General features: G+C 47.5%; 1 non-coding gene across 1 annotated transcript; it reads left to right on the forward strand.

The window, feature by feature from the left end:
• The first annotated feature begins 5,058 nt into the window (after nt 1-5,058).
• Nucleotides 5,059-5,161, forward strand: LOC115893084. The gene has a single exon (XR_004053039.1). It is a non-coding gene; the product is annotated as a small nucleolar RNA U13 (small nucleolar RNA).
• The last annotated feature ends 509 nt before the right edge of the window (nt 5,162-5,670 follow it).

Raw genomic sequence — 5,670 nt, forward strand, 5'->3', positions numbered from 1 at the left:
CAACAACAACTCCAGAGAGTAGGTTCTGTTATTGTCCCCATTTTCCAGGGGAAACTGAGGCTCAGAGGGAATAAGTGACTAAGAAACTACAAAACTGGTATTTGAGTTCAGGTCTGCCTAGCTCCAGAGCCTGTACTAGAACCCACTGCAGTCAGCTGTGTCCCCTGGGGGGGGATACATGTGTGCAGATGTGATTGTGACACAGTCAGCATGCAAATTGCCACTGAGAGGGACAGGAAAAATGCAACTGAAGTTCAGAGGACAGAGGTGAGGGAAAGGGGGAGAAGGGGACATTTGATCTAAGTTGAAGGGAACTAGGATTTGGACATTCAATTCAGGGAGGGATCTCTAGGAAGGGTTGGAAGAGAGAAGCAGGGGTAGTGAAGCTTGGGGAGAATGAAAGAGCTGAGGTGGGGGTGAGGATGGGGGGTGTTGTGGCCAGCTGTGTTTTCAGGCCCCACAGAAGGTGCCTCCTTCTTCCAGACTGTTCTCTTCATAGATGTGAAGAGGGTTGATCTTCTCCAGGAGAGCTCAACACAGGTGCTCAGTTCCTTCCTTTCCTCCTGATGTGAGGTGGACAGGCCCTATCTGGAGGGTAGACAAGGCACCTGGGCACCAACAGCTGTCAGTGCTTCATTCCCTTCTTCCTGGTGGTGAATGGAGGGAAGAATGGTCCATTCTCCAGGGATCAGCACTTTCTCCAGACAGCACAGTGCTCCAGGCACCAGAATGGCTGGACTAGCCATTCAGGAGGGTTCTCCATATCCTCCCTGGATAACAGGCTGAAGCACATGCCTCTCACCCATGGAGGGGCTCCTTTCTCCTGTGCCCTCCCTTAGCTAATCTCATCCATTTGTCAGAAGGTGGATAATGCCCCCCAGAGGCCTGGGCTCTGTTCCTAAAGTGCCTTTGGATTTTTCTCCAAACAACACAGGTGGGAAATTGGGAGAAGAGTATGATGTAGTGCTAGGAGCTCTCTTGGTTTCAAAGGGTAGAATAGCAGTTATTTTTCCTGAGCTGGATTCACAGTGAGTCAGGGGTTTTATCATCCCATTTTGCAGATGAGGAAGTTGAGGCTCAGAGGAGGAAAATGATGCAAATGCAGTTGTCACATGAAATGTGAATGATTGTGCCTTTGTCTCCTGAAGGAAGGACATAAACCTAGAGACTCAACATGGAAAACTGCCCCTTCCCTCCCCTGCTCTTGCCCATCAATTCCTCCTCCTGCGGCAGTGGCTCTGAAATGCTGACTCTGGCTACCCTGGCTGCTCTCCATCCTCTCCTCTACATGGTAACAGATCATTCCTCCTGGATTGCTGCCTGCCTGAGAGCTAGAGGGGTGTCTCTGGGGGACCCAGGCCTCAGGAATGTTGCCCACGTAAGGTCCAGACATCCATTATTTCTTCTGTGACTCTTATGGTCTCTGGAGTCCCTGGATTTCTCCAATCCTTCTTGAAGGAATTCTAGCATTTCTGTAATGGGAAAAGAGGCAGAGAAGGACAGAAGAATTCTTTCATTAGGATCCTTCAACCCCATGGCCCTTATCACCTGGCTCACACTAGAACTAGAATCAAAGTCCTTTATATTTTTTTCTACAAAGGGCTTTTTATTTGTTTGTTTGTTTTGTTTTTGTTTTTTTTAGGGCTTTTCAATTTTTCATCTCATCTGATTTTCCTTGTAATCCTGAGAAATAAGGCAGGAAGGGTATAATTATCCCATTTTGTGGGTGGGTTAACTGAGGCTCAGAGAAGGTAAGTGACTTCTCCAAGGTTGCATAAAAGATAGTGGCAGAGCAGGGCTAGAAGATAGAAGCCAGTGTCCAGGAATCCTGACCTTCTCAGTGCCCAGTGCTAACAACTACTGGGACAGCCTGTGGCTGGCCTCTTAGTCCCTCTCCACCTCCATCCAGGACTCCCTCTCTGGTTCAGCCCAGTGTGGGGGAGGGGTCATGTCCCCAGTTTGGACCTTCCCAGGCTTCCTAAGGCCTCCAGAGTAAAGCCTCACTCACCAGTTCTGTATCTGAGAGTTCCCCAAATTCAGCCCCAACCTACGACTCTTGCCAATCTCAGCTAACATAACAGGCTAGTCTTTTCCTTCTGACAAGATGGACAAGATTAGTCATTTGTTAGGGGGCATCCCTCTGTGGGATGTTGGAGGAATGGGTTTCAGCCTGCTTGCTGCTCAGGGAGTAGATAGGGAAACTGAGGCAAGTGTCAGCACAATCACTACATTCAGGACAGCTTAGAGAGGCAAGGCTAGGAAAAGACTTGGACTCGACTAATATGATGGGCCTTTCCCTAGGAAAATCTACTGCTTTGTTTCATTAAATGAAACACAGATGGCGCATGCCTATAATCCCAGCTACTTCAGAGGCTGAGGCAGGAGAATTGCTTGAACTGGGACCTGGGAGGTAGAGGTTGCAGTGAGCCAAGATCAAGCCACTGCACTTCAGCCTGGACTACAAGAGCAAGACTCCATCTCAAAACAAACAAACAAACAAACAAACAAACAAACAAAAAACACAGAGTGTACTGAGTGCCTATCTTTTGCTCTACTTCTATCCCAGAGAAATTCTTCCAAGGGGCACCCTGAGCTTTATCAGAAAAGTAGCACCCAGGCCAAACCAGAACCAGAGACCCAGGTTCTTAAGGAGCATTGGAGATTATAGCTCAGCACTTGCCAGAACAACTGGGATTCTGGAATTACTGATGATGACTGCACAACTCCATATGTAAATATACTCAAGAGGACTGAATTGTGTGCTGTAAAGTGGTACATTTTATGGCATATGAATTATATCTCAATTTTTTTAAAAAAAGAATACCTGGGATTATATTAGAGCATGCCCTGCATTTGTAGGTGCTTAATAGATATTTGTTGAATGAATGCATTAATGAGTATAACATGTATTTATTCATTTTACTTAAAATTTTTTTTTGATATAAGAACATCTTATAAAGTACATTTGTTTGATCCTCACAGCAGCTGTGAGGAGGAGGCAAGGCAAGAATAATGATCCCCATTTAACAGATTAAGAAACAGAGGCCTGGAAAGATTAAATGACTTACCCAGGGCAATTGAATTAAAGTTTTAGAGAGTTGAAATAAGTTTTTATGCTATCTCCTCCAGCCCCTGATTCATTAAGCAAACCTTAACCAAGCACTTCTATAATTGAGCTATCCCTGAGGATGCTGAGATACTGATATCGACGTGCCAAGACCTCTCTCATTCTCAGTAGTCAAGAGGGAGACTCAGATGAAGAACCAAGCCCTGACAATATGTTGTGATTAGTACTGAAGGGAGGTGGGCTCAGGGGCTGCAATGCCTGAAGGGGCTCTGACCAGCCCTGGGGATAGCAGGGTGACTGCCCTGGAGTCTGACAACTGACTGGACCAGGAAGGATCAGAAAGATGGCCAAAAGAAAGGGCAAGGTGTGGCCGGGTGTGGTGGCTCATGCCTGTAATCCCAGGACTTTGGGAGGCTGAGGTGGGCAGATCGCTGGAGGTCAGTAGTTGGAGAACAGCCTGGCCAAGATGTGAAACCCCATCTCCACTAAAAATACAAAAATTAGCCAGGCATGGTGGTGCATGCTTGTAATCCCAGCTACTTGGGAGGCTGAGGCAGGAGAATCGCTTGAACCTGGGAGGGTTGCAGAGTTGAGATTGAGCCACTGCACTCCAGCCTGGGTGACAGAGCGAGACTCCATCTTGAAAGAAAGTAAGAAAGAAGGAAGAGAAGGGGAGGGAAGGGGAGGGGAGGAGAGGGGAGGGGAGGGGAGGAGAGGGGAGGGGAGGGGAGGGAAAGGTGGGCAGGGAAGGGAAGGGAAGGGTGGGCAGGGTAGGGTGTCTTCATGTCAGTCCAGGGTGCCCTTGAATCCTGTGATGAGATTAGGGCTGGCTTTGATTCAGAAGAGCAGGAGGAGTCACTGATGAATTTTAAGCAGGCGAGGAACAATGCTAGATTTCCCTCTGCCCTCCATCCAGGGCAAGCCCATTTCAGCCCATTCTTCAATACCACTCTTCCTGCCTGTCCTCCTCCTCTGTACCCTCTGCACTGGTCACACGGTGAGCCTGATAGAGGTGAACTTGAGCCCAGGGGTCCTCTCTCTCAGACCAAGCTAGTCCTTGCTTCATCACTCCAAAGTAGCCCTCCTCAGTTTGAGTCCACCCCTGACATTGCTGTTCTGGCCTTCAACTGATCACAGCTAGAAACTGTCGGTAACATAATCACTAAGCGCTAATAACCATTAAAACAGATTACCATTTATCAAGCCCCTACTCTAAGCCAGACATGGTTATAAGTGATTCATTTCTGTGTCACTTAAAATCATTTAATCCTCATCCTAAGAAATAGGTTATAGTATAGTCCCTAGTTGGCAGATCAGGAAACTGAGGCACAGAAAGGTGTCATAATTTGCCTAAGTGTTGGTGAAGGTGGGATTCAAAACCAGAGGCTGTGCTGAGTCTTATCCACTGGACTGTAGAACACACAGGAGGAAAAGGACAGTCAGTCCAGCTGAAGACTGAGTGAGCAAAGAAGGACTGGTCCGGTGAACTTGGCAAGCCACAGAAGCACACACAGGCCTTGAAGTCCATACATTCAGTGTGATGGGCAATCTGCCTTTTGCCTTTGAATCTAGGATTTCTGAAGCTCTAGGCCGACTGTGTCCCTGTCTGTTTTATGTAGCCTGGCTGGAGCCTGAGCCCTGGACAGCCAGATTCATATTTTCTCTCTCATCTGTTTCTCTTTCTCCTACCCACCACCCCAGTGCTTGGGCCTAGAAATGGATTCTGCCTCCAGCTGGTCCTCCATTGAGTCCTGATTTAGTCAGCACATTGTTATTAAAAACTCCAATTTGTCCTGTGTACTGGGATACAGAGGCCAACATGGCAGGTAAACACATGCTGTGGTCTGGATGTTTGTGTCCCCCTATAATTTATTTGTTGAGATCCTAACCACCAAGATAATGGTATTAGAAGGTGGGGCCTTTGGGAGGTGATGAGGTCATGAGGGCTCCACTTTTATGAATGGGATTAATGTCCCTATAAAAGATCCCAGAGCCTTTGGTAGTTCATGAGCATGGTGATTGGTATTCACGCAAGTGTGTGAAATGTGCCACCTTCAAACCTTGTTACAACATCAACGCATTACCTGTCTGACATGGAAAAAAAAAAGAGCGATCTCAGAGAGCTAGATTTCCCTTCTACCATACGATGACAAGCTGGAAGGAGCCATCTCTGAACCAGAAAGCAGCCCTCTGTAGACACGGAATCTGCTGGCACCCTGATCTTTGACTTCTCACAAAAATGTGAGAAACAAATTTTTGTTGTTTATGAGCCACCCAGTTGATGGTGTTTTGTTATAGCAGCCCGAAAGCAGAACTTCATACCATTCTCTGGCATTTCCCAAGAGGTAGTGACAAAGATGTCTCTTGGTTCCTCCATGGGATGCATGATTTCGAATTTGGAAAAATACCTCTGTTGGGGGAGGTAGAATGTGCTGGGGGCCCTTGTGCTGGGGGTCAGGCTTGGGCTGTGATGCTGCCTCGTCTGTTGCCATGCTGGGTGACCTTAGGCTGGTCCTTGCCTCTCTCTGGTTCTCTTCCTCCCCATCTACCAAAGGAGGGGATTGGCTGGAATATGAGAACAATCCCTGGCATTTGCCTGGTCT

Source organism: Rhinopithecus roxellana, chromosome 13 (assembly GCF_007565055.1).
Source record: "Rhinopithecus roxellana isolate Shanxi Qingling chromosome 13, ASM756505v1, whole genome shotgun sequence".
NCBI classification, from domain to species: Eukaryota; Metazoa; Chordata; class Mammalia; order Primates; family Cercopithecidae; genus Rhinopithecus; species Rhinopithecus roxellana.